At 42.8% G+C, this 23,811-nt stretch overlaps 1 protein-coding gene across 1 annotated transcript in view; it reads left to right on the forward strand.

The window, feature by feature from the left end:
* LOC115158938 (PEX5-related protein-like) overlaps positions 1-23,811 on the forward strand; it is a 200,320-nt gene that overhangs the window by 90,399 nt on the left and 86,110 nt on the right. The gene's annotated exons all lie outside the window — the stretch shown is intronic.

Raw genomic sequence — 23,811 nt, forward strand, 5'->3', positions numbered from 1 at the left:
ATAAAATGCCATGATATGTTTGTTGAATGAAGATGTATTGAATAGAATGATTTTTATATTTTTTCTTTTTAATCCCAACCAATCCAATGCACTCTATAGTGCTGCATAACAAAATGTTTATCGTGTGCTTATTTGTAATAAAATCTAGTATTATCTAACAATTCATCTGGAAAATGCAGTGTTTGCTGACTGTCTTTTGTTAGACAAGGCCTCTCTCCGGTCCTTTTCTTTTTGACTTAACTTTTCTTTCTGTAAATTTGTTTAAAACAACTGTCATTTTTTTAATTCCAGAGACTTAAATAAAGCTGAACATTCTTGCTGACTAATTCCATAATCAGATGGGGACTTGGTGCATATCTAGATATAGATCAGCTACAAAATAAAAAAGAAACAGACAGGTACATTAAATTAACAAGAAACCGCCTACCTTCACAAGTCTGAGAAGTAAATGGCAAGACTCGACTGCTCAACGAATGTATTAATAATGTCTCATTATGACATGTCGTCACACACATTTTGCAACATGACAACACATACCACATCACTCAAAATGACACAACAATGCGCACCTCTCAATATGAAAGGAGCAAAAGGTGAATTAGTTCATTTGATGAAAGTACATTGAACAAAAATATGAATGCAACATGTAAAGTGTTGGTCCCATGTTTCATGAACTGAAATAAAAGATCCCAGAAATGTTCCAAAAGCACCCCAAAAATATTTATTTCAAATTTTGTCTACAAATGTGTTTACATCCCTGTTAGTGAATATTTCACCTTTGCCAAGAAAATCCATCCACCTGATAGGTGTGGCATATCAAGAAGCTGACTAACCAGCGTGATCATTAAACAGGTGCACTTTGTGCTGGGGACAATAAAAGGGCACCCTAAAATGTGCAGTTTTGTCACTCAACACAATGCCAAGGTGTTTCAAGTTTTGAAGGAGCGTGCAAATGGCATGCATCCTATATCTATTCTCCACTCTTGAGCCTAACTCGATCCTATATTATTAACCTCACAACAGCAAAAAGCAACAACATATTGTGGTAGCCATGCTGGTTAAGTGTGCCTTGAATTCTAAATAATCACAGACAGTGTCACCAGCAAAGCACCCCCACACCATAACACCTCCTCCTCCATGCTTTACGGTGGTAAATACACATGCGGAGATCATCCGTTCACCCACATCGCGTCTCACAAAGACACGGCGGTTGGAACCAAAATTCCAATTTGGAATCCAGACCAAAGGACAAATTTCCACCGGTGTAATGTCCATTGCGCGTGTTTCTTGGCCCAAGTATGTCTCATGTTATTATTGGTGTCCTTTAGTAGTGGTTTCTTAGCAGCAATTCGACCATGAAGGCCTGATTCACACAGTCTCTTCTGAATAGTTGATGTTGAGATGTGTCTGTTACGTGAACTCTACGAAGCATTTAGTGAAGCATTTATTTGGGCTGCAATTGAGGCTGGTAACGCTAACGTACATATCCTCTAGAGCAGAGGTAACTCTTGGTCTTTATTTCCTGTGGTGGTCCTCATGAGAGCCATTTGCATCATAGCCCTTGATGGTTTTTGTGACTGCACTTGAAGAAACTTTCAAAGTTCTTGACCTTCATGTCTTAAAGTAATGATAGACTGTCATTTCTCTTTGCTTATTTAAGCTGTTCTTGCCATAATATGGACTTGGTCTTTTACCAAATAGGGCTATCTTCTGTATACCACCCCTACCTTGTCACAACACAATTGATTGGCTCAAACGCATTAACAAGGAAAGAAATCTGCACGCTCCGGACTGTGGGCCGTCTCTGCAGGCTCTGGACTGTGGGCTGTCTCTGCCGGTTCCGGACTGTGGGCCGTCTCTGTCGGTTCCGGACTGTAGGACGTCGCCGGAAGCACTGGACGGGGAACTGTCGCCGGAAGCTCTGGACGGAGAACTGTCGCCAGAAGCTCTAGACGGGGAACTGTCGCTGGAAGCTCTGGACGGGGAACTGTCTCCGGAAGCTCTGGACGGGGAACTGTCTCCGGAAGCTCTGGACTGGACAGGCGCACTACAGGCAGTGATCGCTGAGATCCTGATTGAAAACAGCAGAGGTGTATTTGGAGAGCAAGTTGGTCAGGATAATATCTATGAGAGTGCCCATGTTACAGATTTAGGGTTGTACCTGGTGGGTTCCTTGATAATTTGTGTGAGATTGAGGGCATCTAGCTTAGATTGTAGGACTGCCGGGGTGTTAACCCAGTTTAGGTCACCTAACAGAACAAACTCTGAAGATAGATGAGGGGCAATCAATTCACATATGGTTTCCAGGGCACAGCTGGGAGCTGACAGGGGTCTATAACAGGTGGCAACAGTGAGAGACTTATTTCTGGAGAGATTCATTTTTAAAATTAGAAGTTCGAACTGTTTGGGCATAGACCTGGAAAGTATGACAGAACTTTGCAGGCTCTCTCTGCAGTAGATTGCAACTCCTCCACCTTTGGCAGTTCTATCTTGACGGAAAATGTTGTAGTTGGGTATGGAAATCTCAGAATTTTTGGTGGCCTTCCTAAGCCAGAATTCAGACACGACAAGGACATCAGGGTTGGCGGAGTGTGCTAACGCAGTGAGTAAAACACACTTAGGGAGGAGGCTTCTGATGTTAACATGCATGAAACCAAGGCTTTTTCGATTACAGAAGTCAACAAATGAGAGTGCCTGGGGACACGCAGGGCCTGGGTTAACCTCCACATCACCCGAGGAACAGAGGAGGAGTAGGATGAGGGTACTGCTAAAGGCTATCAAAACTGGTCGTCTAGTGCGTTGGGGACAGAGAATAAAAGGAGCAGATTTCTGGGCGAGGTAGAATAGATTCAGGGCATAATGTGCAGACAGGGGTATGGTGGGGTGCAGGTACAGTGGAGGTAAGCCCAGGCACTGAGTGATGATAAGAGAGGTTGCATCTCTGGACATGCTGGTTATACTGGGTGAGGTCATCGCATGTGTGGGGGTGGGACAAAGAAGAAATCTGAGGCATGTAATGATAACTATCCTAAACAGTATACAAGGCATATTGACATTTGAGAGAGACATAAAGCGAGGCATAAAGCAATCACAGGTGTTGATTGGGAGAGCTAGCTAAGACAACAACGGTTAAGACAACAAAAGCTAAATCAGCTAAGACAACAACAACAGGTAAAATGGCGATGAATGGGCAGAGAGGGTCGGTTAACTACACACAGGGCCTGAGTTCGGGGCTAGGGCCGACAGATAAACAAAAAAAGAAACAAAATGGAGTACCGTGATAAATGAACGGTCCAGCAGGCATCAGCTATGTAGCCAAGTGATCATAGGGTCCAGTGAACAGCAATAGATGGAGCGGGGAAGCCGCGGCATAGTTGTTACTATGCTAGCACGCGGGAGACACGGCCTTTAAAGTTAGCAGGCCGGGGTAAGTAGAAGCGTCTGCTCCGACGTCCGGCAACAGCCGGTTGAGGGCACAGCGGATGGAATTACCTCTGCGGACCAGTCGTGGTGGTACGGCAGGGCGTCGTGTCGACAAAAGGTCCTGGCCAGATGGCAAAAGAGGTATTATAGTTGTAGTAATTTCGTTTGCTAGCCGGGAGATGCGCCTGGCTCGCGGCTAACTGGTGCCAGCTTCGGGGCAGGGGCCACTATAGCCACTCGGTAGCAGCTAGCTAGCAGCGATGATCCGCTGCAAAGGTCCAGAGCTTACGGTAAGTATCCGGCAGAGTAGTGGACTCTAGCCGTGTCCGGGAGGCATCGGCTGGGTAGCCGGGTGATCACAGAGTAGGCCGGTAGGTGGGCCTGGCTCAGGGCTAGCTTCAGGGCTGGGTCACTCGGTGGCAGCTTGCTAGCTGTGATGATCAGGAGTAATGGTCAAGGGTTTACGGCAGGAATCCGGCGTTGTAGTGGAGAAAAACAGTCCGAGGCTGGTAGGTATTATCCAGGCAAAAAAAAAAACGATTGGTGCCTGTGCAGAAGGTAAAGGTGGCAGTGGCTAACAATGACTAAATAGCTAGTAGCTAATTAGCTGGTTAGCTTCTGATGGCTAGCCTTTGATGGAGGTTTTGGCTATATGGTCTAAAAAAAATAGCGGATCCGTGTCACATTGAGTGAGTGTCATAGGGGTCGTTGAATGGAGACCAAGGCGTGGCGTGTATAGTGCTCATTCTTTGTCTTTAATGAATACACTTTAACAACAAAAACGACCAACAACAGTCCTGTCAGGTACACTAGACTAAACGGAAACAACTACCCACAAAACCCAAAGAAAAAACAGGCTGCCTAAATATGGCTTCCAATCAGAGACAACGATAGACACCTGCCTCTGATTGGAAACCATACCCGGCCAAAACATAGAAATAGAACTCTAGAAAAACCCCACATATAAACAGAAAACCCCAAACTACCCAAAACAACCACCTGTCACGCCCTGACCACTCTACTATGGAAAATGACCTCTTCCAAGGGTCAGGACGTGAAAGTGAGGCGGGTTACCGGAAGGTATATTTAATTTAAAAATAGAAAAGAGATTGAAAATAAATTGAAATATTTTTTTTTTAAAAGACAAAAATACAAAAAGTAAACGAGAGGACGACAAACCACGTCTGCACTGCTACGCCATCTTGGAAAACTATCACATGCACATATGTTTACTATCACATGCATACACTCTCACTAGCATTTACGATCTATAATTAACTCACCCGTATATTTTATTTTATATGATATATAATTAAAACAGTTTGCACAGGCAGAGCCTGCAGATTTTTTTTATTGTCCATTTTATAAGACTCCAGATTGAGCACAACATTGTGTTTAGATGTACTGTAAAAGCCTCACTGGCCTATTAGGGAGGTTGAGAGCTCTGTGAACCACAGATGTAAAGTAGTCAAGAGGCCATAAAAATAGCAGAGACACCAGTCCAACATTTAAGTCAATTTCAAAAAGCACAGATGGGTCAAAAACACAAATAGAGTAGCAGATTGCACAAGGCAACATATCATGCAATACACTCATGGACAGCTAACTGTCTAATGCTAGACAATAGGCAAAGTGTAAAATGGCTTACCGTGCAGTATTTAAAAAATGTATCTAGTAATAATTATGGGTAACACTTTACTTGACACCTAGTGTCATCAAACGTTATAATACGGTCATAACCATGTCATAATAGCTGACATAACTTGTAATAACCTGTTATAATATGGTCAACACTGTCATGCTGAGGGGTATTCCTGTCTGGAATAAAGGCCTTTTGTGGGGAAAAACTCATTCTGATTGGCTGGGTCTGGCTCCCCAGTGGGTGGACCTGGCTACCAAATGGGTTGGCCTAGGCCCTCTAAGGTCCATCTTTGGCTGCACCCAAGCCCAGTCATGTGAAATCCATAGACTAGGGCCTTATGAATTTATTTCAATTGACTGATTTCCTTATATGAACTGTAACTCAGTAAAATCTTTGAAATTGTTGCATGTTTTTGTTCAGTATATGTCACAGCAGGTGTAAATATACTGCTCAAAAAAATAAAGGGAACACTAAAATAACACATCCTAGATCTAAATGAATGAAATAATCTTATTAAATACTTTTTTCTTTACATAGTTGAATGTGCTGACAACAAAATCACACAAAAATAATCAATGGAAATCCAATTTATCAACCCATGGAGGTTTGGATTTGGAGTCACACTCAAAAGTAAAGTGGAAAACCACACTACAGGCTGATCCAACTTTGATGTAATGTCCTTAAAACAAGTCAAAATGAGGCTCAGTAGTGTGTGTGTCCTCCACGTGCCTGTATGACCTCCCTACAACGCCTGGGCATGCTCCTGATGAGGTGGCAGATGGTCTCCTGAGGGATCTCCTCCCAGACCTGGACTAAAGCATCCGCCAACTCCTGGACAGTCTGTGGTGCAACGTGGCGTTGGTTGATGGAGCGAGACATGATGTCCCAGATGTGCTCAATTGGATTCAGGTCTGGGGAACGAGCGGGCCAGTCCATAGCATCAATGCCTTCCTCTTGCAGGAACTGCTGACACACTCCAGCCACATGAGGTCTAGCATTGTCTTGCATTAGGAGGAACCCAGGGCCAACCGCACCAGCATATGGCCTCACAAGGGGTCTGAGGATCTCATCTCGGTACCTAATGGCAGTCAGGCTACCTCTGGCGAGCACATGGAGTGCTGTGCGGCCCCCCAAAGAAATGCCAACCCACACCATGACTGACCCACCGACAAACCGGTCATGCTGGAGGATGTTGCAGGCAGCAGAACATTCTCCACGGCGTCTCCAGACTCTATCACACCTGTCACATGTGCTCAGTGTGAACCTGCTTCATCTGTGAAGAGCACAGGGCGCCAGTGGCGAATTTGCCAATCTTGGTGTTCTCTGGCAAATGCCAAACGTCCTGCACGGTGTTGGGCTGTAAGCACAACCCCCACCTGTGGACGTCGGGCCCTCATACTACCACCCTCATGGAGTCTGTTTCTGACCATTTGAGCAGACGCATGCACATTTGTGGCCTGCTGGAGGTCATTTTGCAGGGCTCTGGCAGTGCTCCTCCTGCTCCTCCTTGCACAAAGGCGGAGGTAGCGGTCCTGCTGTTGGGTTGTTGCCCTCCTACGGCCTCCTCCACGTCTCCTGATGTACTGGCCTGTCGCCTCCATGCTCTGGACACTACGCTGACAGACACAGCAAACCTTCTTGCCACAGCTCGCATTGATGTGCCATCCTGGATGAGCTGTACTACTTGAGCCACTTGTGTGGGTTGTAGACTCCGTCTCATGCTACCACTAGAGTGAAAGCACCACCAGCATTCAAAAGTGACCAAAACATCAGCCAGGAAGCATAGGAACTGAGAAGCGGTCTGTGGTCACCTGCCGAACCACTCCTTTATTGGGGGTGTCTTGCTAATTGCCTATAATTTCCACCTGTTGTCTATTCCATTTGCACAACAGCATGTGAAATTTATTGTCAATCAGTGTTGCTTCCTAAGTGGACAGTTTGATTTCACAGAAGTGTGATTGACTTGGAGTTACATTGTGTTGTTTAAGTGTTCCCTTTATTTTTTGAGCAGTGTATATGGGTCATGATAGTATTATGACCAAATTATGACAGGTTACGACAAGTTATGTCAGCTGTTATGACATTATGACATGGTTATAACTGTATCATAACGTGTTATGACACTAGGGGGCAAGTAAAGTGTTGCCCAATTATGCTGTATTAATATAATTAACTTTCATCACTGTGTACTATAACATAAATCATAATAAACAAACATATCTTCACTGTGCAAGTTCATAGGGTATGGGAGTGGATGTGGGGGATGCATCTGTCCCTAGAACATCAACATGAAACCTGCTGAAAATGAGTAAGCAGGATGATGCCAAATTAACGATGAGAGAGCGAGAAATCAGTGGTAATCAGTGGTAATACTAACAAAGAACAAGATATACTTTGTTAGTATCCTAAGGCTGACTGTCACATCACTCTTCACCAAGATTACAGCAAAATGATGCAGGGCTGCTCCTTACATCACATCTTCACTGCCCCCCCCCCCCCCCCCCCCCCCCCACACACACACACACACACACACTCAATACTCCTATGGGTTTAACTGGTTCAGGGTTCCCTTGACAACAACATCTAAGAGAGCTCTTGGAGTCATGCCAGGTGACACAATTAGCAGAAGTTTTCCCCTTGAGCACTTGTTAACAAAGTAGCAATGTGCAATGCACTGGATGACAAGCAAAAAGGTACAAATTGATGTGCTGAAAAATGGTAGCATCCACCTCAATGCAAAGGGAGAGGCTTGGGAGGACGAGTGTGGGCAAACCCCTCGTGTTTCAGTTGGAGCCAGGACATTAACTATAATTGGCCTTTCCTCTTTACCTGGTAGTTTCCAGAGATTCTGTAAACCACAGATAATTGGGTGGATTGCCTGTCCCCATTGGCCGAAGGATGATTAGCAGGGAAGATATGGAGGTCTCTATCATGTAATGAAAAAGGGTTAGCCAAGATCATTATTTAGAGTTAGCCCTTTGGCAATTACAGTAAGTGCTTTGAAGACTCCTCGTAAGGATGTTTTATTAACTCAAATAGCACAAGGTCTTCTATCAATAACGGACCAGTATCATTGAAGATCCATGACCGTGATATTTTTGCTTACTAAATCTTCATCACTGTCACGTTCGTCGTAAGGATGGGACCAAGGCGCAGCGGGAATGTGTATGCTCATCTTCTTTATTTACAAAGAAAACCAAAACAAACACTTAATCAAAAAACAACGACAAAAAAACAGTCCTGTGAGGCACACAGCTACACTTGGAACAACTACCCACAAATCCCATGGACAAAACACCCCTATTAAATAGGACCTTCAATTAGAGGCAACGAGAAACAGCTGCCTCCAATTGAAGGTCAAACCAATAAACTAAGCATAGAAATAGACTAACTAGACACAGACATAGAAATAGACTAACATAGAACATTGCCCAACAAACCCCGAAACACACTAAACAAACACCCCCTGCCACGCCCTGACCAAACTACAATAACAAACAACCCCTTTTACTGGTCAGGACGTGACAATAACGTTCAGTATGGGGCCCCATTCAATCAAAACTAAAAGGCCTCACTAGGTTTTCCGGGATACGTAAGAAAGCATGTTCTTGAATCAATCATTTCATACATATCCCGGAAAGTTAGTTACCAGCTTTCATTAAATAGGGCTCTTAGTGATGTCAAGTTTTACTGTCTTTATGTCTCAATAAGCTACTTACTTATTGTTATGGAATAGGTTAGGTAGTTAAGGCAGCACATTTCAGCTCACTACCACTTCCACACTCGATTCCCCTAGGGGGCAGCAGCAACCTTGTCCAAACGCTGAGCCTGGTTTGACAAAGAGACCGATGCTGCTAATTAAGGTGAAATTCAGTCAGAGTGCCAGCTTGGGGAGCTGCTGGTTGTTTTGGTGGCAATGAAGCCTTTCGTTTGGTTTTGATTCTTTACTTTGGGTATGCCTGTTAGTAGTTTTTGGATGTATTTATTTTCGTCACCATCAAATCAATAATCTGTTTGGACTGGCCAACCAAGAGGTCAAGAGAGACAGAGCTGACCCTGGACCAAGGTAAGGTTACTGTCTCCCTGGGCACATGTATAGTACATTCAACACCAAGGCGCATACATTGATTTCTCACATAGATTCACATCTTAAATCAGGTTACAGAACAGATTCCTGATCAGAACAACAGTAAGTGATGATTCACCTCACGGCGCATGCTTGTTTACAGACAAGATTTAGGTCTGCATCCTGGCACCGCAATTTGTCTTATTTTATGCTAAATAGATGGCGGCATTCAAGAACGGCTATCTTTATGGGCGATTATCACGTGGACATCATGGGGTTTCACAACCGTCTCTCTGTAATGCATCACTCTTGTCGGCATTGGCCTAACTATATCCCGGGTCTTAAAGGGCTTTATTCATTGTGTGCACACTGCATAGTGTATTTACATGTGCTACTAGACTTCACTTGACTGTGTGAGTGACTACTACAGTGTCATAAGGTGAGTGTAGCTGGTGCATGAAGTCAGGCGCAGGAGAGCAAAAATGAGTGAGCAATGTACTTTACTCATAAATCAAGGTAACAAATACACTTGACCAAATACAAACGATGAATATTACGCACGGGTGAAAACAGCACCTATCAAAAAACCAGCCATCATGAACTAACATGAACATAAAAACAATCACGCACAAAAAACATGGGGGAAACAGTGTTAAATACATGAACATGTAATTGGGGAATGAAAACCAGGTGTGTAGAAAACAAAAACGAAACCAATGGAAAATGAAAGGTGGATCAGTGATGGCTAGAAGACCGATGACGTCGACCACCGAACGCCACCCGAACAAGGAGAGGGACCGACTTCGGCGGAAGTCGTGACATACAGGTTGGTCCCATGGTCTCCATGATGGATGATATGAATGAGAACGATGTGTTCATCTGTGATTCATAGCTTCCATCATGGACACCCTAGCACCACCCTGTAGATGTCACTCATAAAGTCAGGTGAAGGCTAGCAGCACTTGCAAATACACTGTGCTGTGTGCACCATAAAGTCAGATACTGTATGTACGGACCAACAATAATGACAATGGTATGCAATAGAAAATCAGTGAGGGTGCTACTGCTGCTGGTCATGAATTTAATGTTAAGAGACTGTGAGGACACAGTTTTCATCATCCAGTTAATAGCATGCACTCTCCCTTCGCTCTTTGATGACCACGGAACAAAATATGATCAAATGTACAATACCAATAGGGATGAAATGCATGACATTTTGAAAATAATTACAGTATGTGTGATTACTTCAGGGTGACTAGCATTCGCCAACACTAAGATTGAAGTTAAAGCTTTACATTTCCACTTGATTTCATCATGAGCTTACTGGTGACATGACAATTGTGAGGACAGACCCTGGGAGACGAGAAGCAAGTACAGGGAGTGAACGTTTATTAAATAACGGACATGAAACAAAACACGGACAGCATCTGGACAGGGGAAACATAACGACATTAATGCAGACACAGGGATCAAACTGAGGAACAGACAGATATAGAGGAGGCAATCAACAAAGTGAAGGAGTCCAGGTGAATCCAATGAAGCGCTGATGCGCGTAATGATGGTGACAGGTGTGCGTAATGATGGGCAGCCTGGCACTCGAGCAGGAGCAGGTGTGACAACAATACTGTAACCTAGCTCTTGCATGGCCTGAGGTAGCACCCATTCACCCTAAAGTACCCGAGGTAGCACATTTTATATTATAGGAATGGCAACCGTATCTACCTACAGTATCTGTTTGCACAGATGCAGTTTTGTGCAAATCGCTTGTGCAAAACAGCACTTCCGCTTTGCCAATGCATCTTTTGATAATAGGCTCATTCAGAAGGAATGAGGGCCCTAAAAACAGACATACTGGTCACACTATTTGGATAGTCCCATATACAGTTCCTTCGTAAATTATTCATACCCCTTGAATTATTCCACATTCTGTTGTGTTAGAGCCTGAATTAAAATGTATCAAATTGATTTATTTTTGCACCCATCTACACACAATATCCCATAATGACAAAGTGAAAACATATATTTTTTTATGTTTGCAAATTTATTGAAAAATAAATACAGTATCTAATTTGGATAAGTATTCACACCCCGGAGTCAACACATGACAGAATCAACCTTGGCAGCAATTACAAGTATGAGTCTTTCTGGGTAAGTGTCTAAGAGCTTTGCACACCTGGATTGTTCCATTTTTGCCCATTATTATTTTCAAAATGATTTCATATCTGTCAGATTGGTTGTTGATCATTAGTAGACAACCATTTTTAAGTCTTGCCATAGATTTTCAAGCAGATTTAAGTCAAAAGTGTAACTCGGCCTGAACATTCACCATCTTCTTGGTAAACAACTCCAGTGTGGATTTGGCCTTGTGTTTTAGGTGTTTGTCCTGCTGAAAGTTGAATTCATCTCCCAGTCTCTGGTGGAAAGCAGACTGAACCAGGTTTTCATCTAGGATTTTACATGTGCTTAGCTCCATTCTGTTTATTCTTTATCCTGTAAAAACTCCCCAGTCCTTAACGATTATAAGCACACCCATAACATGATGCAGCCACCACTATGCTTGAAAATATGGAGGGTGGTACTCAGTAATGTGTTATATTGGATATTTCCAGGTCTTTCCAGAGATGTTTGAATAGGTTCAAGTCATGGCTCTGGCTGGACCACTAAAGGACACTCAGAGACTTGTCCCAAGCCACTCCTGCAATATCTTGGCTGTGTGCTTAGGATCGTTGTCCTATTGGAACGTGAACCTTCAGTCAGATCTCCTGAGCGCTCTGGAGCAGGTTTTCATCAAGGATCTCTGCTCCGTTCATCTTTGCCTCGATCCTGACTAGTGTCCCAGTCCCTGCCGCTGAAAAACACCCTACATCATGATGCTGCCACCACCATGCATCACCATAGGGATGGTGCCATGTTTCCTCCAGATGTGGTGCTTGGCATACAGGCCAGACAGTTCAATCTTGGTTTCATCAGACCAGAGAATCTTGTTCCTCGTGGTCTGAGAGGCTTTAGGTGCCTTTGGCAAACTCCAACTGGGCTGTCATGTGCCTTTTACTGAGGAGTGGCTTCTGTCTGGCCATTCTACCATAAAGTCCTAATTGGTGGAGTGCTGCACAGATGGTTGTCCTCCTGGAAGGTTCTCCCATCTCCACAGAGGAACTCTAGAGCTCTGTCAGAGTGACCATCGGGTTCTTGGTCACCTCCCTGACCAAGGCCCTTCTCCCCCGATTGCTCAGTTTGGCCAGGCGGCCAGCTCTAGGAAGAGTCTTGGTGGTTCCAAACTTCTTCCAATATAAGAATGATGGAGGCCACTGTGTTCTTGGGGACCTTAAATCCTGCAGACATTATTTGGTAACCTTCCACAGATTTGTGCCTCAAACAATCCTGTCACGGAGCTCAACAGACAATTCCTTCGACCTCATGGCTTGGTTTTTGCACTGACATGCACTGTCAACTGTAGGACCTTATATAGAAAGCTAATGTGCCTTTCCAAATCATGTCCAATCAATTTAATTTACCACAGGTGGACTCCAATCAAGTTGTAGAAACATTTCAAGGATGATCAATGGAAACAGGATTCACCTGAGTTCAATTTTGTGTCTCATAGCAAAGGTTCTGAATACTTACGTATGTAAATAAGGTATTTCTGTTTTTTATTTCCAACAAATTAGCAAAATTGTATAAAAAACAATTTTCAATTCATCATTATGGGGTGTTGTGTGTAGATTTCTGAGGAATTGTTTTTATTTAATCCATTTTAGAATAAGGCTGTAATATAACAAAATGTGGAAAAAGTCAAGGCGTCTGAATACTTTCCAAAGGCACTGTATATATATGTATTTTAATCTTCATGAGTCAGACGTGGGTTTTGGACACGTGAGAAGTTTCACAGAAATGTTTCCCTCGTGTAAAAAAAAAAATCCCCATGTGACTTTTTTTCACGTTTATTTTTCAACACATCCAACTGCATCTGGTCTCCCGTCCAGGGACTGACCAGGACGGACCCAGCAGTGGAATGTAGGGTGCCATGTTGCTGGAATGAATGTGCCAAAACTTAGGAAAAAAATTGAAAAAAGGCAGCAAACACAAAGGCCAGAGTAAGATAACCATAGATAGGGAAAATTACAGGAATGAGGGAGGCATTTTATTTAATCGTGTTATAATTTTTTTTAAATCACTGAACAATTTTTGGGCATCCATTTACAATTAATTTGTTCTCTCATTTCAAAATGATTTCCTTGCAATATTTTATGTTCATAGTTTGCTTTCAATAGAATTTTTGTTTGCAATACTAAGAATTTTGTTCTCGACTTCAAAAGTTTTGCTTGGTATTAATGGCACAAAAGTAACTCACTCACTACTACAGTCGTGGCCAAAAGTTTTGAGAATGACACAAATATTCATTTTCACAAAGTTTGCTGCCTCAGTGTCTTTAGATATTTTTGTCAGATGTTACTATGGAATACTGAAGTATAATTACAAGCATTTCATAAGTGTCAAAGGCTTTTATTGACAATTACATGAAGTTGATGCAAAGAGTCAATATTTGCAGTGTTGACCCTTCTTTTTCAAGACCTCTGCAATCCGCCCTGACATGCTGTCAATTTTTTTCTGGGCCACATCCTGACTGATGGCAGCCCATTCTTGCATAATCAATGCTTGGAGTTTGTCAGAATTTGTGGGTTTTTGTTTGTCCACCCGCCTCTTGAGTATTGACCACAAGTTCTCAATGGGATTAAGGTCTGGGGAGTTTCCTGGCCATGGACCCAAAATATCGATGTTTTGTTCCCCGAGCCACTTAGTTATCACTTTTGCCTTATGGCAAGGTGCTCCATCATGCTGGAAAAGACATTGTTTGTCACCAAACTGTTCCTGGATGGTTGGGAGAAGTTGCTCTCGGAGGATGTGTTGGTACCATTCTTTATTCATGGCTGTGTTCTTAGGCAAAATTGTGAGTGAGCCCACTCCCTTGGCTGAGAAACAACCCCACACATGAATGATCTCAGGATGCTTTACTGTTGGCATGACACAGGACTGATGGTAGCACTCACCATCAGAGAAAATGAGCAGTCCTCAGCAGTCCAATCCCTGTACCTTTTGCAGAATATCAGTCTGTCCCTGATGTTTTTCCTGGAGAGAAGTGGCTTCTTTGCTGCCCTTCTTGACACCAGGCCATCCTCCAAAAGTCTTCACCTCACTGTGCGTGCAGATGCACTCACACCTGCCTGCTGCAATTCCTGAGCAAGCTCTGTACTGGTGGTGCCCCGATCCAGCAGCTGAATCAACTTTAGGAGACGGTCCTGGCGCTTGCTGGACTTTCTTGGGCGCCCTGAAGCCTTCTTCACAACAACTGAACTGCTCTCCTTGAAGTTCTTGATGAGCCGATAAATAGTTGATTTAGGTGCAATCTTACTGGCAGCAATATCCTTGCCAGTGAAGCCTTTTTTTGTGCACAGCAATGATGACGGCACGTGTTTCCTTGCAGGTAACCATGGTTGGCAGAGGAAGAACAATGATTCCAAGCACCACCCTCCTTTTGAAGCTTCCAGTCTGTTATCCTCTTATGGCTAGGGGGCAGTATTTTCACGGCTGGATAAAAAACGTACCCGATTTAATCTGATTATTAGTCCTGCCCAGAAACTAGAATATGCATATAATTAGCTTTGGAGAGAAAACACTCCAAAGTTTCTAAAACTGTTTGAATGGTGTCTGTGAGTATAACAGAACTCCTATGGCAGGCAAAAACCTGAGACGGTTCTGTTCAGGAAGTACCCTGTCTGACCATTTATTTGCTTTCTTTGACATCTCTTCCAAAAACTAAGGATCTCTGCTGTTACGTGACAATACCCACGTCTCCAATGGGCTCTCAGAGCCCGGGAAAAACAGGAATAACGTAATTCAAAGCCCTGGCTGAAACAAAGGAGAGCAAAAGCTAAGTGGTCAATCAGTGGAGTAAGCCTTACGCTCGCGACCTGCCCCGCCCCCGGCTTTTGGTTTTTCACCCAGTTTACAGACAGGCAGATTCCCGGTCGGAATATTATCGCTTTTCTACGAGATAAATTGCATAAAAATTGGTTTTAAACAGCGGTTGACATGCTTCGAAGTACGGTAATGGAATATTTAGAAATTTTTTGTCACTTTCTGCTCCATGCTCGTGACCGTGATTTAGTATTCTAATAGTGTCTAGAACGCATGAACAAAACGTGGCTGATGGAACATAACGATGGATTATTTGGGACCAAACCTACATTTGTTATTGAAGTAGAAGTCCTGGGAGTGCATTCTGACGAAGAACAGGAAAGGTAATAACATTTTTCTTATAGGAAATGTGATTTTGGTGAAGGCTAAACTGGTTGGGTGTCTAAATAGCTAGCCCTGTGATGCCGGGCTATGTACTTAGAATATTGCAAAATGTGCTTAATCCGAAAAGCTATTTTAAAATCGGACATATCGAGTGCATAGAGGAGTTCTGTATCTATAATTCTTAAAATAATTGTTATGCTTTTTGTGAACGTTTATTGTGAGTAATTTAGTAAATTCACCGGAAGTGTTCGGTGGGAATGCTAGTTCTGAACGTCACATGCTAATGTAAAAAGCTGGTTTTTGATATAAATATGAACTTGATTGAACAGACATGCATGTATTGTATAACATAATGTCCTAGGTGTGTCATCTGATGAAGATCATCAAAGGTTAGTGCTGCATTTAGCTGTGGTTTTGTTTTTTGTGACATTATATGCTAGCTTGAAAAATGGGTGTCTGATTATTTCTGGCTGGGTACTCTGCTGACATAATCTAATGTTTTGCTTTCGCTGTAAAGCCTTTTTGAAATCGGACAGTGTGGTTAGATTAACGAGAGTCTTGTCTTTAAATAGCTGTAAAATAGTCATATGTTTGAAAAGTGGAAGTTTTCGGATTTTAGAGGAGTTTGTATTTCGCGCCCCGCCCATCATTGGATATTGGAGCAGACGTTCCGCTAGCGGAACATCTAGATGTAAGAGGTTATTCGAACTCAATCAGCATGACAGAGTGATCTCCAGCCTTGTCCTCGTCAACACTCACACCTGTGTTAATGAGAGAATCACTGACATGATGTCAGCTGTTACTTTGTGGCAGGGCTGAAATGCAGTAGAAATGTTTTTGGGGGATTCAGTTCATTTGCATGGCAAAGAGGGACTTTGCAATTAATTGCAATTTATCTGATCACTCTTCATAACATTCTGGAGCATATGCAAATTGCCATCATACAAACTGAGGCAGCAGACTTTGTGAAATTCAAATTTGTGTCATTCTCAAAACTTTTGGCCACGACTGTAGAGGACTGCACAATTATAATCAAGCAAATAAAGGCCTTTTTTTACATCAGCCAATGTCACAAAGTGCTGTACAGAAACCCAGCCTAAACCCCCGAACAGCAAGCAATGCAGATGTAGAATCAAGGTGGCTAGGAAAAACTCCCTAGAAAGAAAGGCCAGAACCTAGGAAGAAACCTAGAGAGGAACCAGGCTCTGATGGGTGGCCAGTCCTCTTCTGGCTGTGCCGGGTGGAGATTATAACAGAACATGGCCAAGATGTTCAAACGTTCATAGATGACAAGCAGGGTCAGATTATAATAATCACAGTGGTCAGCACCTCAGGAGTAAATGTCAGTTGGCTTTTCATAGCCGATCATTCAGAGTTAGAGACAGCAGGTGTGGTAGAGAGAGAGTCCAAAACAGCATGTCCGAGACAAGGTAGCACGTCCAGTGAACTGGTCAGGTTTCCATAGCCGCAGGCAGAACAGTTGAAACTGGAGCAGCAGCACGGCCAGGTGGACTGGGGACAGCAAAGAGTCATCAGGCCAGGTAGTCCTGAGGCATGGTCCTAGGGCTCAAGTCCTCCGAGAGAAGGAGACAGAGAAGGAGAGAGAGAAAGAGAAAGAGAAAGAGAGAAAGAGAGAGAGAAAGAGAATTAGAGGGAGCATACCTTAATTCACACAGGACGCCGGATGAGACAGGAGAAATACTCCAGATATAACAGACTGACCCTAGCCCCCCGACACATAAACTATTGCAGCATAAATACTGGAGGCTGAGACAGTAGGGGTTGGGAGACACTGTGGCCCTGTCCAACGATACACCCGGACAGGGCCAAACAGGCAGGATATAACCCCACCCACTTTTCCAAAGCACAGCCCCCACACCACTAGAGGGATATCTTCAACCACCAACCTACTACCCTGACACACGGCTGAGTATAGCCCACAAAGATCTCCCCCACGGCACGAACTCGAGGGTGGCGCCAACCCGGACAGGAAAATCACGTCATTGACTCAACCCACTCAAGTGACGCACCCCTCCTAGTGACGGTATGGAAGAGCACCAGTAAGCCAGTGGCTCAGCCCCCGTAATGTGGTTAGAGGCAGAGAATCCCAGTTGAGAGAGGGGAACCGACCAGGCAGAGACAGCAAGAGTGGTTCGTCGCTCCAGTGCCTTTCCGTTCACCTTCACACCCCTGGGCCAGACTACACTCAATCATTGGACCTACTGAAGAGATGAGTCTTCAATAAAGACTTAAAGGTCGAGACAGAGTCTGCATCTCTCACATGGATAGACAGACCTTTCCTTAAAAATGTAGCTCTATTGGAGAAAGCCCTACCTCCAGCTGTTTGCTTAGAATTTCTAGGGACAGTAAGGAGGCCTGCGTCTTGTGACCGTAGCGTACATGTAGGTATGTACGGCAGGACCAAATCGGAAAGATAGGTAGCAGCAAGCCCATGAAATGCTTTGTAGGTTAGCAGTAAAACCTTGAAATCAGCCCAAGTCTTAACAGGAAGCCAGTGTAGAGAGGCTAGTAATGGAGTAATATGATCCGATTCTTTGGTTCTATTCAAGATTCTAGCAGCCGTGTTTAGCACTAACTGAAATGTATTCAGTGCTTTATCCAGGTAGCCGGAAAGTAGAGCATTGCAGTAGTCTAATCTAGAAGTGACAAAAGTATGGATGAATTTTCTGCATCATTTTTGGACAGAAAGTTTAAGATTTTTGCAATGTTACAAAGATGGGAAAAAACTGTCCTTGAAATATTCTTGATATGTTCGTCAAAAGAGAGATCAGGGTCGAGAGTAACACAGAGATCCTTCACAGTTTTATTTGAGATGACTGTACAACCATCAAGATTAATTGTCAGATCCAATAGAAGACATCTTGGTTTCTTGGGACCTAGAACTTTCCTAAAAGGGAAACTTGAGAAACACCTACATTTACAGTTGATTTGTCAGAAGACAAACCATCCACAGAGACAAACTGATATCTTTCCGACAGATAAGATCTAAACCAGGCCAGAACTTGTCCGTGTAGACCAATTTGGGTTTCCAATCTCTCCAAAAGAATGTGGTGATCAATGGTATCAAAAGCAGCACTAAGGTCTAGGAGCACGAGGACAGATGCAGAGCCTTGGTGTGATGCCATTAAAAGGTAATTTACCACCTTCACGAGTGCAGTCTCAGTGCTATGATGAGGTCTAAAACCAGACAAGCGTTTTGTATACATTGTTTGTCTTCAGGAAGGCAGTGAGACTTTTTCCCAAAAAATTGAGAGGAATGGGAGATTCGATATTGGCCCGATAGTTTTTAGCATTTTCTGGGTCAAGGTTTGGCTTTTTCAAGAGAGGCTTTGTTACTGCCACTTTTACTGAGTTTGGTACACAGCCGGTGGATAGGGAACCGTTTATTATATTCAACATAGGAGGGCCAAGCACAGGAAGCAGCTCTTTCAGTAGTTTCGTTGGAATAGGGTCCAGTATGCAGCTTGAAGATTTAGAGGCCAATACTATTTTCATCAATGTGCCAAGAGATATAGTATCAAAAAACTTGAGTGTCTCCCTTGATCCTAGGTCCTGGCAGTGTTGTGCAGACTCAGGACAACTGAGCTTTGTATAAATACGCAGATTTAAAGAGTCGTTAATTTGCTTTCTAATGATCATGATCTTATCGTCAGCAAAGTTCATGAATTTATCACTGCTGAAGTGAAAGCCATCCTCTCTTGGGGAATGCTGCTTTTTAGTTAGCTTTGCGACAGTATTAAAAATTAATTTTGGATTGTTTTTATTCTCCTCAATTAAGTTGGAAAAATAGGATGATCGAGCAGCAGTGAGGGCTCTTCGATACTGCACGGTACTATCTTTCCAAGCTAGTCGGAAGACTTCCAGTTTGGTGTAGCGCCATTTCTGTTCCAATATTCTGGAAGCTTGCTTCAGGGCTCGGGTATTTTCTGTATACCAGGGAGCTAGTTTCTTATGACAAATGTTTTTTGTTTTTAGGGGTGCGACTCCATCTAGGGTATTATGCAAGGTTACATTTAGTGCCTCAGTTAGGTGGTTAACCGATTTTTGTACTCTGACGTCCTTGGATAGGTTGAGGGAGTCTGGAAGGGCATCTAGGAATCTTTGGGTTGTCCGAGAATTTATAGCACGGCTTTTGATGATCCTTGGTTGGGGCCTGAGCAGATTATTTGTTGCGATTGCAAACGTAATAAAATGGTGGTCCGATAGTTCAGGATTATGAGGAAAAACATTAAGATCCACAATATTTATTCCAGGGGACAAACCTAGCTCCAGAGTATGACTGTGGCAGTGAGTAGGTCCGGAGACATGTTGGACAAAACCCACAGAGTCGATGATGGCTCCTAAAATCCTTTTGGAGTGTGTCTTTGAACTTTTCCATGTGAATTTTAAAGTCACCAAAAATTTGAATATTATCTGCCATGACTACAAGGTCCAATAGGAATTCAGGGAACTCAGTGAGGAACACTGTATACGGCCCAGAAGGCCTGTAAACAGTAGCTATAAAAAGTGATTGAGTAGCCTGCATAGATTTCATGACTAATAACACTATTACTCTATTAAAGGTGTTTAAAGCAGGCAATCCTTAATTGAAACATTAACAAAGTGCACTCCTCGCTACAGTTTCAGTAAAACGCTGAGGGATGGGGCTGGAGAAATGCAACCATTATCAAATCCATAGACTACGCTGTCATAACTCTCCTGTGACAATCTTATGGATCAGGTTACAGTGGGTCCGCTCTACAGCGTGCTCTCTCTCATAGAGGGGGAGAGCAGGAAGTCGGCTGTTTTATGGTCGGTCATATAATACGCTGCCCCTATGTTCTGTAGTGTTCGAGATTGGAATGTTAACTGTGGAACACAGAGAGACCCTAGGACATCACAATTTTTAATAATTAAACAATATTTATATTTTTGAGAATGTGGGAGTGGTCCGTGGACACTTAAGAGACAGTCATGACGAGTGTCTTTCATTTGGTGATCTCATGAAGGACAGGAAACCCACATTACTGTATCTCTTTCAATTATCAGATTTACGTCTAGATGTTGGATAAAATGAATGGGTAAATATGAATCTATTTGTGAAAAGATGTAATGTGATGTTAGCCTTCTGAATGAGAGTATTCATATAAAGTTTAACCTCTCTAGGGGGTGTGGGACGGTAGTGTCCCACCTGGCCAACATCCAGTGAAATTGCAGAGCGCCAAATTCAAAAACAGAAATACTCATTATAAAAATTCATAAAACATACAAGTGTTATACATCGGTTTAAAGATTAGCTTCTTGTTAATCCAACCACGGTGTCAGATTTCAAAAAGGCTTTACGGCGAAAGCATACCATGCGATTATCTGAGAACAGCGCCCAGCAGACAAATCATTACAAACAGTTACCAGCCAAGTAGAGGAGTTACACAAGTCAGAAATAGTGATCAAATGAATCACTTACTTTTGATGATCTTCATATGGTTGCACTCACAAGACTCCCATTTACTCAATAAATGTTCATTTTGTCCGATAAACTCCCTCTTTATATCCAAAAACCTCAGTTTTGTCCGCATGTTTTGTTCAGTAATCCACAGGCTCAAAGGCGGTCAGAACAGACAGACGAAAAATCCGAAAAGTATCAGTAAAGTTCGTAGAAACATGTCAAACGATGTTTATAATCAATCCTCAGGTTGTTTTCAGTCATAATAATCAATAACATTTCAACCGGACAATAGCTTCGTCAATATAAAAGGAAAACAAGAAAGGCGTGCTCTCGGTCGTGCGCATGAAAAACCTCTGGGACACTGAATGGTCCACTCATTCAAAGTGGTCTTACTCCCTCATTTTTCAGAATACAAGCCTGAAACAATTTCTAAAGACTGTTGACATCTAGTGGAAGCCATAGGAAGTGCAATTTCAGTCCTATGATACTCTGATTAGTTAGAGATCATTCAATCGCTGATGACTTTGTTTTGTTTGCCCCTTTAACAGGCATTGACTTTCATACAGAAAAACTTTTGCATGTGGAATTGCAAGTTCACATGTGAGAAACAATCACGTGGACATTTTTCACATATGTAACTGCAATTGTGATTTTCACATGTGAAATGGGAGTTTTTTTACATATGGAGTTTTTTCCTACATGTGAACCTGCAAATTAGATTTTCATATGTGATTGAATTTACATGTGAACTTGCAATTCACATGTGAGGTGAAAAGATTTTATTCTCCTCACATGTGAAAATGTGGTGTTAACATGTCAATTCTAAATGTAATACATGTGAAAATATGGTTTCACGTGGGAAATTTAAGCTCAACATGAAAACAGCTATTTCACGCAGCTAATTTGACGTGTTTTGAGAGAATCACTGACAGGCCCTGCAGTGCTTCCCTCAGTGCTTCTCTAAGCCATCATTTCTCATTAGCCGGTTGGGGTCTGTCCCCTTAATAATTCCCATTAATGTCAGCAATCTTTTTATATTTGTGCCTGAAGTGAGGCACATTTTGTAATTGAATACAGGGGAAATTATCTAATTAAGTGGCAGGGGCCCTAAAAGACCTCCGAAATGATTTGCTTCTCTCATTAAGGGCCCATTTTGCTGAAAATTATACAGCAGGATGTTACGCTTTGAGGTTTGGAGGGTGAAATGAAGTGAGGAATTCAATTCCTTCATAAAACGATTAATCATGACTTTTGGCTGGAGGTGCCTCCATGCAACACTTAGCTATTACAGTTCCAGTATCTTGGAACTCAAATTGTTCTCCCCGAGCAAACATACAATGTATTCGCACTGGCATTCCTCATAACTGTTTGACAACCGATTATGATAATGTACAAATGTACAAATGTACAAACAACACAGTACAAAATGATAGGATCTAAGATTATTATTCAAGCTCAATAACATGCCTAAAAAGACAGCTAATACTGTAGCTCTTTCTCTCTCTGCACTAAATCAACAACAGCAGAGGGTGACGTGAAGTAACTTCAAACTGTCTTTCTTGGAAATAAACAAAGTTAGTTAGTCTCAGCGTAGGATAAAACACTAATAAACTCCAATTAAGTAAACTGGGCCAGCGTTTCCAGGTTGCTGCCGATTCAGAACACTCCCACAGTTAGTCATTCACAGACAATCACATTCGTATTTCTTTTGTATACTGAATATCTTTGTCAGAGTTGAGCTGTTATTCAAAAGTACTTGTAATCGTAAAATTTTCTGTGAGATACCGTACAGTACAAAAAACGCTGAGTAAGGAGGACCACGTCTTTACAAGTTGACAAGTGAAGAATAAGACTTTTATTAATTCTCAAATATGCTGAGATGCAGCTAATCAGTTTCCCAATTTAGCAATTAATGGTGGTGTCAATTTTTTTTTTTTCAATTTGGCTTGAGTGGCTAATAACCAGCCACATTATTCATTCCAAGAAAATACAGTTGCATCATTGTTAGACCCACAGCTCGAGCACATATGGACGGGTCATGAAACCCCGGGCAGCACCTTTCATATCAAGCGTATTGTATGGCAGGCAGAGTGCAACTTCATGGCTTGTAAATACATTTTTTAGTGCCTTCATTACGATTTTGCTTGCAAACACAACTCTGGAGAGCAAGGATGGAAAATGTAATGTTTCCTCTCCGACAACATTGTGTACACATGGCACAAGCAGACAATAATGATGGTGGGGCCATTTTTATCAAACGAAATCAATACTTTCAATCTGCTTTGTCACTAGAGCACAGGATGGCAAATGGGCCAGTTAAACCTGGGGCAACTACTTCAGGGTAATGATAATGGATGGGATGTGACCTATGCCACATCAGCGTTGGCAAACCTACAGCGACAGCCCAAGGATGCCTCACAGGCAAGGTGATTAGCTTTAGCATGGGTTTGGGAAGTGAGATAAACAACTGCTAATGGCTTAGCAATTACACTTGGACACACACACAGAGTCTCCGCTTCTGCCAAGGTTGGCTAAATGGGCACTGGGAGAGGCAGATGATGGATTCACAGAGCTAGCACTCAACTGAGCTGTGGGTCCTCAGGGGAAAAACAGAACACCCATGAACTGGGGGGGGGGGGGGGGGGAATTGGTGGGTCACATAAGATCCTGTCATCACTTTGTTTGAATTACATTTTTTAAACAGAGGATCACTACAAAGTGCACAGTGGATACAGTTCATAACAAAAAATACATCTGTCAAATGAAGTGGACATCAGAGTGGCTGGGTCAAATAGAGTGGCATGTTTGTGTGTGTGTCTGTGCAGGTGTGTTGGGGGGGGCAAACAATACACTGTTTCAAAAGACCAACACTTGTACACATCACCACATGTTATAACATCTGGGTCACGTTGACATTTCCAAGAAAAGGGTCAA

The sequence above is a fragment of the Salmo trutta genome, chromosome 22, assembly GCF_901001165.1.
Source record: "Salmo trutta chromosome 22, fSalTru1.1, whole genome shotgun sequence".
Taxonomy (NCBI): domain Eukaryota; kingdom Metazoa; phylum Chordata; class Actinopteri; order Salmoniformes; family Salmonidae; genus Salmo; species Salmo trutta.